Raw genomic sequence first — 13,158 nt, 5'->3', positions numbered from 1 at the left:
CTCTAGGTAATACTATGGTATGTACGTATGATAGCTGTGTTTCACCTGAAAGAAAAACTTATCAAAATCCCATTGTGATGTACAATACGCATCCCTTTCTCACAGAAATTTATTTAGGAAAAAAGTGCGTATTATATTCCCCCAAATACGGTATTACCTGCTGAATAATGAAGCCACTCCCTCCAGCATAGCAACAGTCAACATTGCTTAACGACGGGTGATATTCCAAAAAATAGCGACTGCGCAGAATTTATGCATGCACGGTTCATTGTTATATGTATTTGTATGAAACATTCAGTATAATGTAATAAATATTGCATGTAGTTGAGTGTAACATTGAAAATTTTCAACCCAGAAAACCATGATTGTCAACCTCTGCTGCGCCTCGGTTGACAATGGTTTTCTTGGGGTGAACATTTTCAATGTTACACTCAACTACATGCAATATTTATATAACAATGTCTTGGAAACAATCATATCCTTACAAGCAGTTTGTTTAGCTGAATATTGTCTATATAGCTATAACTGTTCCGTGTTTTCCATAAACTTGCAGAATTAGATAAAATCCATAACTGGGCAATAAACTTATAAATGAGCTATATACAGCAATATCTACAGAAACGACTATTTTGGAATTTAACAGAATTTAATCCAGAAGCATTAAAATTAATCAAATTAATCATTAAAATTATATGTTTATTTTAAACTGTCATGTGAATGTAATTTACAGGAATTTGATTTGCATTATTAGGTCACCTGAGTAAACTCAGGTGACCTATTGCTATCTGTTTTCGTCCGTCGTCGTCCGTCGTTTGTCGTCCGTCGTGTGTTAACATTTGAACATTTTCAGCTTCTTCTCTGCAACCACTGAACCAATTTCCACCAAATTTGGCACAAAGCATCTATGGGTGAAGGGGAACAAAAATTGTGAATTTCATGATCCCTGCCCCCCTGGGGCCTGAGGGGTGGGGCCAAAACCACTAAAATTAATGAAATCTTTAAAAATCTTCTTCTTTACTCCTGGACATCAAGCAGTCAAACTGTTTGCATGATTGTAATCAGCATTGGGTCCTTTACCAAAATTGTGAAATTCATGGCCCTGGGGTCAGGGGTTCTAGTGCTAGGGCGGGGCTAAATAAGTATATAGTGAAAATGCATTATTTCTTTGGAAATCTTCTTCTCTACTCCTGGGTATTGAATAAACCAACTAAGTACATAGTTATGATGAGCAAGAGTGCCTCTACCAAAATTGTGAATTTTATGGCCCCAGGGTCAGGGGTTCTGGTGTTAGGGCGGGGCTCTATTGATTATATATAGTGAAAATACATGATTTCTTTGAAAATCTTCTTCTCTGCCCCTTGGTATTAAATATACTAACTAAGTACATAGTTATGATGGGGATGAGTGCCTCTACCAAAATTGTGAATTTTATGGCCCCAGGGTCAGGGGTTCTGGTGTTAGGGCGGGGCTCTATTGATTATATATAGTGAAAATACATGAATTCTTTGAAAATCTTCTTCTCTGCCCCTGGGTATTAAATATACTAACTAAGTGCATAGTTATGATGAAGATGAGTGCCTCTACCAAAATTGTGAATTTTATGGCCCCAGGGTCAGGGGTTCTGGTGTTAGGGCGGGGCTCTATTGATTATATATAGTGAAAATACATGATTTCTTTGAAAATCTTCTTCTCTGCCCCTGGGTATTAAATATACTAACTAAGTGCATAGTTATGATGAGCATGAGTGCCTCTACCAAAATTGTGAATTTTATGGCCCCAGGGTCAGGGTTCTGGTGTTGGGGGGGGGGGGGGGCTCTATTGATTATATAGTGAAAATACATGAATTCTTTGAAAATCTTTCTACTCTGCTCCTAGGTATTAAATAAACCAACTAAGTGCATAGTTATGATGAGCATGAGTGCCTCTACCAAAATTGTGAATTTTATGGCCCCAGGGTCAAGGGTTCTGGTGTTAGGACGGAGCTCTATAGATTATATATTAGTAAAAATACATGAATTCTTTGAAAATCATTTTCTCTGCTCCTGGGTATTAAAAAAACTAAGTGCATAGTTATGATGAGCAAGAGTGCTTTTACCAAAATTGTGAATTTTATGGTCCCAGGGTCAGGGTTTCTGGTGTTAGGGCAGGGCTCTATTGATTATATATTGAAAATACATGAATTCTTTGAAAATCTTCTTCTCTGCTCCTAGGAATTAAATAAACTAAGTACATAGTTATGATGAGCAAGAATGCCTCTTTTAAAATTATGAATTTTATGGTCCCAGGGTCAGGGTTTCTGGTGTTAGGGGGGCGGGGCTCAATTGATTATATAATGAAAATACATTAAATCTTTGAAATTTTTTTATTATTCTTGGGTATAAAGCAGATGAACTACCTTTATAGTTATGATGGCAAGGGCCCTAATCTTGCAGAATTGTGAATTTCATAGCCCCAGGGTCAGGAATGGGGGCTCTACTTATATACTGATAATGAATTTATTGTTTGAAATCTGATCTTTTGTATTATAAAACATTTATTTATTTTTTGATATTAAGGGTGCCTTTTTGAAATTTGTGTAATGTGTGGACCTAGGGTCAGGGGTTTATGTCACAGGGTTAGGGGCACTACTGGTTAGTTGGAATGCATTTTTGTTCCCCTACCCTGCATATGGGTATTCAGTAACCAAGCTAAGCAACTGCTAAGTGTATTGTTATGATGATCAATGGTGCCTCTTTCAAAATTGTGAATGTCATATAGCATCTGGCTTAAAACATGAATCAAATTCAATAACTGGAAAATTGTTGCATAATGCTCAGGTGACCTATAAGGCCCGTGGGCCTCTTGTTTTACTTAGAGTGAAACAGTTAAGATGCATTACAAATCTCAGTTATATATTAATTAAATTCATTATAACTTTAAAATCCTCTATATCTAAATGAAAATTATTTGTACACTACTCTAAGAAATATGCAGGTTTGTTGCATTCTTTTACAGGTGACCTTAATCGTCATGTGAGGAAAGTCCACTTGTTGGTTCCACTTCAGAAATGTGGTCACTGTAACAAACAATTTGTTAAGGAATCTACACTGATTAGACACATGCAAACTACCCACAAGGAAATCTTCATCAAATCTCTAAGGACTCAGCTTGATCAAGTGCCTTTGTAAGTTTTAAAAATGCTGTACAAATCTACAAGTCTGTAAAAAAAAATTTATCAGAGATTAAAGAATTGTTGAGGCAAAATGTAATTACTTTAAAAAGAAAAAAAGCCCCAATGTTTTAAAGTGTATCCTTTACGGATATAAGAATATGTGTTTTTAATAGGGATGGCAATTTGTAACTGGTTAATCGATTAATCGGTCAGATTGATGCTAATTGGTTAGAAAATCTGAATTTGTTGGAAAAATAAAATATTTGTAAATTTGAGTGCAGTTTCCTTAAAATCCCTTTGGGTTTTTTTTTATGAAATGAAAGTGCTGCATAGATTTTTATGTAGTGTTTTTACACATCTTGTAATTAAGAATATTTGGATGTAATTAAAGCTCTCCAGATTGACATTGCAATTCGTAAAGTGTTGCTATTGTTTTTTAGCTCACCTCAGCCGAAGGCTCAAGTGAGCTTTTCTGATCACATTTTGGCCGTCGTCCGTCCGTCTGTAAACTTTTCACATTTTCGACTTCTTCTCAAGAACCACTAAGCCAATTTTGACCAAACTTGGTACAAAGTATCTATAAGTAAAGGGGAATTTAAATTGTAAAAATGAATCACCCTCACAAGGGGAGATAATCAAGAAATGACAAAAATAGGGTGGGGTCATTAAAAAATCTTCTTCTCAAGAATCACTGGGCCAGAAAAGCTGAAACTTATGTGAAAGCATCCTGGGGTAGTGTAGATTCTAAATTGTTCAAATCATGACCCCCTGGGGGTTGGGCGGGGCCACAATGGGGAATCAAAGATTTACATAGAAATATAAAGGAAAAATCTTTAAAAATCTTCTTCTCAAGAACCACTGTGCCAGCAAAGCTGAAACTTATGTGGAAGCATCCTGGGGTAGTGTAGATTCTAAATTGTTCAAATCATGACCCCTGGGGGTTGGGCGGGGCCACAATGGGGAATCCAAGTTTTACATAGAAATATATAGGAAAAATCTTTGAAAATCTTCTTCTCAAGAACCACTGGGCCAGAAAAGCTGAAACTTATGTGGAAGCATCCTGGGGTAGTGTAGATTCTAAATTGTTCAGATCATGACCCCCGGGGTTTGGGAGGGGCCACAATGGGGAATCCAAGTTTTACATAGAAATATATAGAAAAATCTTTAAAAATCTTCTCAAGAACCACTGGGCCAGAAAAGCTGAAACTTATGTGGAAGCAAGCTAGCATCTAATGGTGAAACGTTTACTGAATTTTGTAAATTTTTAAACGAGCAGCAATAAACGAAACGGTACCATTTAAACGGGAGATTTTTATGTGATGAATTTCTTGGCTACTTACTCATGAAACACTAATTTAATAAACCATTCTTTCACTATAATGAAAGTATGAGTTGTCATTACTGTTTATTTGTTGGTTTTTATGACGAAAGAGTAGGAAGTGTCAAAAACTGAAACAAGATAGTAATATAAAAATATAATACGATAACATTGAGGGTTTTGGTTTACGTTCAATTTTTCAAAGCTCTATATTCAACATTATACCGTTATAAGCGTGATACTTTTTTACTTTCTTATCAATAAAAAGCAACAACAAAGGTTATTTAATTTAGAACATATACTTGGAAAAATAAAATACAGTGGACCTTCAGATATCCGGACGTCAGATATCCGGATGCTTCAGTATCCGGACGATTTTTCAACGGAACAAAATTTTTAAATGTTATTTTGTCTTGTTTAACTTGTGATTCAGATATCCGGATGCTTCACATATCCGGACAAATTGACTGGGAACCAAAGCGTCCGGATAAATGAGGGTCCACTGTAATACATCGCTAGTTTTCACTCCTCGGAAATCGGAATTAGATATGTTATACCATATTGGTTTCTAGATAGTTTAGTTTAATATTACATTTCCAGTATTATAACAGAAAAAAATGTTTGTATCAGTAAATATGAAATAAAACAACTTGTTTGGATAAAAGGTTTTTTTCCGATAGACATTGATATTAACCTTGGTGTAAACGTTTACTAAATTTGTAAACGTTTAGACCATTTAATCGAAACGTCGCAGTTTACACATGTAATCGTTTTGCTCTTGGAAGCATCCTGGGTACTGTAGATTTCAAATTGTCTAAATTATGATCAGTGGGGTAGGGTGGGTCGCAATATGTATTACAAGGGGAAGATCTGGTAAAGAACAGAATGGTCAAAGCTTCTCAGGTGAGGGATGTGGCCCATGGGCCTCTTGTATAACATCATGCCATTTAGTAACCCAGATAGTCCTGTGGTTTTTTATTGATATTAAAAACATCACCATTAAGCACTTTTAATTTTAGTATGTCTATATTTTGCTGTTATCTATCAAATTATATTATTATAAAAAAAAAACATTGTAAATAAAGTGAGAGTTCAGACATTGACTAGTTCTGATTATGGTGACAACGCAGAATTAACTTCTTTAACATTTGCGTTGGGAAAATTATCCCTGTCTGATTTCTCAAGCGATCTATTCATAATCGATACATGTAGAATAAAACAAATTTATTTTAAAATTCTTTACACATATTCAGGGGTTATTATCTGGAATGAGTTGCCTATTGGTATCAGGAATTCCCTCTATCCCTTGCAATATTTGTAGGCTAATTAAGGATAGTACAATACTCTTACATTTTTTGCATGTGTAAATGAATAGTAAAGAGACTATTAAAAAAAAATTCACTTAAATTAAAGGTCACAGTGACCTTGAAATAGGTCGCGACACACCTTCTACCTAAGATGCATACACTGGCCAAGTTTGATGATTCAAGTCTAACAGTTTTCTAGTGATGGACCAGAAAGGATTTGTCCATATTTGGCTACTTCTTAGTTATAGGTCAGCGACCTACTTTTTGTGCGTGAACACACCTTCTACTCAAGATGTATCAGCTGACAAAGTTTGATAACATTAGGCCTATTAGTATTAAAGTTATAACCAACACGAGAATAGCTAACAGACCGACGGACATATAGACAGACAAACATACATGAAGTCTATAACATAATACGACCCATCTTAATTTTGCAATAATTAACATAGCTTTAGAGGATACAAAGCATTTTTGAGCATTATTTCTCTTTTCTTTTTTTTTTTTTTTAAATCAAAGCTACTTCTGGTCAAACAGAATCAAGACCTTCTCGTTGCTTTGCAACGAGCTTTGCTCTAGTTATCTTAGAGATTTTGTTCACTATAAATGTGTATTTTTTGTCTTTATTTCTAATTCAAAGTTCCCTTACAGTTACCTCGGACCAAATAACGTAATAAATAATATTAGGCTTTATGAAAGAAAGAAAAGTATTTTAGCATTTTTTTTTTAATTCATGAATAAAAATTTGTTAGAATATTTCAAATAAAGTGAAATTTGACAAATTAAGTCATTCTCTCCATCATGCACATGTATTTGTTTATATGCATTACATCACGCGGCGTAGGAATACATAGTGTTGATACGAAAACGATATCACATGAGCTATATCAACGGGATAAAGGTGAAAGTATGTGATAAAATACAAACTCGTTTTCTTCTTCTGTGCTAATACGGTTAATCAATTGAACTTTTTTTTAATTTAGCGTTTTCATTGGTTCTTCATCCTTATTGGAAATATTTGTCAGATGCAGGTTAGGCCTACACATCGCAGGGCTCATCGTCATCTGCCTTATAATCCTTTCGTATTTTCCAGTTTGTATGCTATTTTTCTTAAAAATAGACTTGCATGAAAAATAAATACATTGCCGATGCATGGAGAATTTATTTATTTATATTTTTATGAACTATGGTGACATAATTTCACATAAATAAAATTACACCTCTCAATGAACTTTCAATCCGCCACCGGAAATAGTAATGTAAAGTCAAAATAAACATACTGCACATTCCTTGAGCAAAATCTTATACCTGTTTTCATCCGTCTTTCATCAAAATGTTTTGAAATATACATGTTTTATTTTGCTCGAGGGATGTTCACTACTTCAATTTTAGAAATATCTGTTGAAAATAATGGAAAATCTAGCAATTTCCGTAAAAAAACGGATCTTTAAACGTGGTGTATACGTCTAAGTAACGGAGTGTGGAAATTTTGCATCGCATATTTTAAAACTACCAATCTTCTAGTACATGCACAAAGTTTTTATATTTTGGCAAAATTGTATATTAAATTATGGAAAATACCGGGCCTCCATATAATAGGTAACGTACTTAATTCTTTAAAGAAATACTGTGGGTAAATTTACATTACTTTGTGGATTCAGATATTTTTGTGAGTACACATGTATTTTCGATTACTTAACTGCTAATTTTATCAACCTGAGGATCGGACTACCTTAACCTTAATGCATCTTGAGTCCTCGGAAACTTCAATCTTAACGTAGGTCACTGTGACCTACTTATGGTATTTTATAGCTTTATTGAAATATCTTCAGTCCTAACTGGCTAAGAATCATCAAACTTTGTCAGTTGATGCAACTTGGGTCTTAGGATACTTAGAGTTAGAGGCTTCAAGTAGAAGTGACAGATTGTACAATTTATTAGAAGAGCAATTCAAGGCCAGTGGGCCTCTTATTTCTCAAGTACAATAATGCCATTTATTATATTGACAAGGAAGCATCATCAGGAAGTTTAAACTTCAACCCCCCCCCCCTTGTAATCTTTTCAATACTGAATATTGATTTGTGCTTTTGCCGAGCCAATGTGCTCAGCTGAGCGATGTGTCCCATAGGTCTCTTGTTCAGTTTAGAGCTTGTCAATAATTTTCAGGGAAAATTGTTTGAGTTTGACCTGTGAAATAAATGTGATTCCTGTATGTCATCATCATTTACCACATGAAATTGGTTTACTTACTAATACATTTTATAATTTTTTTTCAGGGAAAAGCAGGAAGTTGCTGATGCACGAGAGGGAACCAGTGTAACAGATTCTTAAGTTTCTCACGTTTTCGTGAGCACAGACTAACATTTTAAAGTTTTACATAGAAATAGATAGGAAAATTCTTTAAAAATCATCTTCTCAAAAATAACAAAGCCATAATTGATCACATCTGTTTGGAAGCATCCTCAGGTAGTGTAGTTTCAAGTTTGTTCAAATCATGACCCCTAGGGGTAGGGCGGGGCCAAAGTGGCCAACCAAAGATTTACATAGAATTAGATAGGAAAATTCTTTAAAAATCTTCTTCTCAAGAATAACAAAGCCATAATTGATCATATTTGTATGGAAGCATCCTCAGGTAGTGTAGATTCAAGTTTGTTCAAATCATGATTGACCCCCGGGGATAAGGCTGAGCCACAATGGCCGACCAAAGTTTTACATTGATATATATAGGAAATTTCCTTAAAAATCTTCTTCTCAAGAGTAACAAAGCCATAATTGATCATATTTATATGGAAGCATCCTCAGGTAGTGTAGATTCAAGTTTGTTCAAATCATGACCCCCGGAGGTAGAGCGGTGCCACAATGACCAATCAAAGTTTTACATATATAGAGGAAAATTCTTTAAAAATCATCTTTATTATGAAGAATAGCAAAGCGATGATTGGTCATGGGACCAATGGATATAAACTATTCAATAATAAACCAATTTCTACTTTTTCCCAGCCACAGTGCTCAGGTGAGTGATGTAGTCCATGGGCCTCTTGTTTTTTTAGAAAGGAAAGCGCTGCATAGATTTTTATTTAGTGTTTTTACACATCTTATAATTAAGAATATTTGAAGGTAATTATAGCTCTTCCTTGAACTTGAACTTTATTCTCATAACTGACAAAACAGTGAAGAGAAGATATATACAGTATAATGAACATGAAATATTACATGCATGAAGAAGGGATAACAGAGTAATATCAATTAACCGAGAGAGCTAACTCTCTCAATTATAATATCTAACAATTTACAAATCTTGAAGAGTTGATTAGTATTGGTTACATTAAAAAGCATTTCAAATTTCAAAATATTTGAATCCAAATAAAAATATTTTGACAAATACATGACTCTTGAATTCTTTATAGACACATCAGTGCATTTAAATAAGTAATGAAATTCATCCCCAATGTCATTGCTATCCCTTACCAAATTATTGACCTTCTGGCAACATCTTCTGGCTTTATTGCCGCAATATTGCAGCAACATTCTGGCAATACATTGCCGCAATATTGCGGCTATATCGTTTTTCGTATGTAAATTAGTTTTGCGGCAATATTGCCAGAAAGGGGTTGCGGCAATATTGCTGCAAATCATGACCAAAATATTGATCTTCTGGCAACATCTTCCGGTTTATTGCCGCAATATTGCGGCTATATCGTTTTTCGTATGTAAATTAGTTTTGCGGCAATATTGCCAGAAAGGGGTTGCGGCAATATTGCTGCAAATCATGACCAAAATATTGATCTTCTGGCAACATCTTCCGGCATTATTGCCGCAATATTGCGGCAATATCGTTTTTCGTATGTAAATTAGATATAAATTGGTATTTAATAGAAATAATGATCTATCAATCTAACAATTAACAAACTGTGCTGAGGAACATAAGAATCAAGAGCATAATAAGCTACAGAGTCAGTAAGAAATAGCTACTTAAGCTTATGCTATTCTTTGATAAGATAGAAAAATTTTGTTGAAAAAAGATGTGTTTTGAAACACTTTATGCCCCCAATGGCAACAAAGTTTGAAAAACCATTTTTAGCATATAGGTCACAGTCAAAGTCACAAGGTCATTGATCTTGGTGTCATTTGAAAGAACTTAATTAGTGGAATATGCATACTAAATATGAAGTCTTTATCTCTTATGGTTCAAAATTTATGGTGGGGTTTTATAAAGGCTATTTTTAGCATATAGATCACAAAAAAGGTCACAAGGTCATTGACCTTGGTGTCATTTGAAAGAGCATAAATAGTGGAGAATGGATACTAAATATGAGGCTGCCATCTTTCATGGTTCAAAAGTTATGTCAAAGGTTCAAAAAATCTATTTTAAGCATATGGCTCACAGCAAAGGTTACAAGGTCAAAGACCTTGGTGTCATTTTAAAGACCCAAATTAGTTGAGTATGCATATACTAAGTATATTGTCTCTATTTCTCCTGGCCGCCGAAATATGGCTGAAATATTGCCGCCTCGGCGTTAAACAATATAAATCAATCAATCAATCTATTTCTCCTGGTTCTTAATTTATGGCAAATATTCAATAAAAACTATTTTTAGCATATAGGTCACAGTTAAGGTCACCAGGTCATTGACCTTGGTGTAATTTGAAAGGACTTAATAAGTGGAGTATGCATACCAAATATGAAGTCTCTATATCTCATTGGTTCAAAAGTTATCGCATATGGCAAAGGTTAAATTTTACAAACAGATTGGACAAAAACAATATGCGCCCTAATCTATCAATCCAGGCACATACAAAATGTGTGTATAATAAAATATTAATATGCCACTGTAAAAATGTCCAGCAACTCTGCATTAATTTTCAATTAACCTTATAATTAGCTGCCCATCACATATTCCCTAATGCCAATCAGTATAATGTATAATACATGGCTTGTTTGTAATTTCCAACATATATATAGAATTATTATTTTCTTGCAGGTATTCAAATTTATGCAATAAATTAATCATATATATGCATGCATTTAATTGATAACATGCATTCATCTTCTCCTGCAACAATGGTATGATATATATAGACATACAAGTATATAGTATACATGCATCACAAGCACTAGTTGAAATGCATATAATTTTTCCTATTTTAACTCCATAAAATCATTCATCTGAAAAAGAATATGGTTTTGACTTACCAAGTCTAATATATATACCATGAAAACAGATTAGACATTCCTATAATTCTTTCAAAAGGCCATGCCATGGAAACTGCTGAAATTCTTTTTTTTTCTGGCTATTCCACATTATTCAGTCTTACTAGTCATCATGTCTAATCCTATTGTACACAAGTAACAACTCCAGTTAACTTGATACCATTCAATAATGAAGCAAAACATGCTTGCCTTTCAATTCCCTCCATTTTATTTAAAAAGAGGAAGTAAATGACTGAGCATGCTCACAAATGCCTAATAGGTAACCCTAGATCTTCTGGCGACATTCTGGCAATACTGCCAGAAAGTTTTTTTTCTGGCAGTATTGCCAGAATGTCACCAGAAGTTGTTGCCGCTAGCGGTGATATTTCACTAACCCAAAAAGCTTGTTTCTGGTGACAAAAATGTGTTGCTGCAATGTTGCCGCAATATAGCAGCAAAATTGCTGCAATAATTTTACATCCCAAACATTTTTGTATTTACCAAATGTACCGTCAAGAGAGAGAGACCGGAGATGCCGTGATCGCGTGATGGGACCTCTACTGGATATAGACATGTGCTTATAAATTTTATTACTGATAATTTATAATACAAATTTGTATCCTCTACAAGAAGAAGGGTTTTGAAAAAAAATGTATTTAGTTTTTGAAACGGTTAAAATAATGATAGTTTATCAGTTTATTCACATAGCTAAAAAAAACATTCATTTATCATTAATTTGTTCAAGAGCAAAAGAAATTAAAGAATAATACTGCAAGAATAATACTGATAAGCATCGTAACTAAGCAGTTTTGGTTGTTGGTTACATGACAATATGTCCACTTCACTAGATGCACGGACTACCTGATCTCTCTGTGGATTACCTGTGTATTGTGTGCGTTCATGCGGAAAGTGATTTCCTGTTTCGTAGTTGATGTATACATATTATATATTACATTATTTTGCGATCTCTTGTATTTGTTTTTCCTGGTTATTTAATTTCGAATAATTTTTATTGTATGCATACCCTCATTTTTCATGTTTTTCTTGCAGTCAAAAAGTTTGGGAAAAAATGCCCCGGGCAAATGGAAAATACCTGAGGGATCTTGAAAACTGTGAAACTTGCAGGAAATTCTTTAATCAATTCCTGGCCCAGATAACTCAGTTACATAGAAAAACAACACCAAAAGATTGATACATGCTTTATTGAAATATTTTTCAGAAAGGAGCATGTATCAATCTTTTGGGGTTGTTTGGTATGTAACTGAGTTATCTGTTCCAGTATTTTAAGATGCGTTTTTTAGTCCGCTGACTCTCGGATTATATTTTGTAACCATAATTAATTTATTGTCGGGTCTCAGTTGGCCGTTACTTTTATTTAGGATATCATTTCTGTCTGTTCCAATTATTCTTGTGATAATAGGATCTATTTCTTTATCAGAGAAGCTTCTCTTTCACAAGTGTTTCTTAAAGTCTTGTAGAATACTAGTAATATACTGAGAGCAGTGCCATTGGTATTTCGCAAATGTATTTTGCGACCTTGAACGAAACCTTTGAATACCGCTGGGTTGTAAGAACTTTCTCTGTGTAGATATTAAGATTTGATATCAAGTTTGTTTGATTCTTGAAATTTTCCTTTAAAAACTTTTGTATCTAAAAAGTTTACTGAATCAACAGAGATTTCAGAGGTGAAGTGCGGATGACACTGATTGCCAAGTTCAAAGAAATCGAGAATCTCAGTCTCAGAGCCATTGAAAATGATGAAACCATCATCTCTAAATCTGCCAAACAAGATTTTATTAGCAAATTGAAACATCCCAAGAGAGGGAGATCACCCCTCTTTCCATCCTCTACTTAACAAAATAAATATCGTGGGTTTGTTCTTGAACTGTGTGATTAACTATGCCAAAACATCACCAAACCTTTTATTTTGGAAAAAAAAATCCGTTTTTCAAGTTGGACATTATAAGATATTAATGTTGTGCATAACTAAATACATGTAAGCATTAAAACGTATGTGCATCATGCGTTAAACTCTCACCATTTCCCAAATACTAATACTACGAATTTTAAGATTGAAATAAATGAGGAGTTGTCAGCAAAAAGTAAATATAGATAAACAAATTTCTGAACTAAATTGTATATTGTGTAACTATGTATACTAATAGGATTTACATATACTAATGATTTACAT

The 13,158-nt window shown here is 34.1% G+C and overlaps 1 long non-coding RNA gene across 1 annotated transcript; it reads left to right on the top strand.

Moving 5' to 3' along the window:
• The first annotated feature begins 2,997 nt into the window (after nucleotides 1–2,997).
• Nucleotides 2,998–9,160, top strand: LOC134280524 (uncharacterized). Its single transcript, XR_009994923.1, has 2 exons — nucleotides 2,998–3,163; nucleotides 8,053–9,160. It is a non-coding gene; the product is annotated as an uncharacterized LOC134280524 (long non-coding RNA).
• The last annotated feature ends 3,998 nt before the right edge of the window (nucleotides 9,161–13,158 follow it).

This window comes from Saccostrea cucullata, unplaced genomic scaffold, assembly GCF_032062105.1.
Source record: "Saccostrea cucullata isolate Sc308-1 unplaced genomic scaffold, CSIRO_AGI_Scuc_v1 ctg5786, whole genome shotgun sequence".
Lineage (NCBI taxonomy): Eukaryota > Metazoa > Mollusca > Bivalvia > Ostreida > Ostreidae > Saccostrea > Saccostrea cuccullata.
Note: the sequence above shows the minus strand (reverse complement) of the source record. Positions and strands in the feature narration are given on the sequence as shown.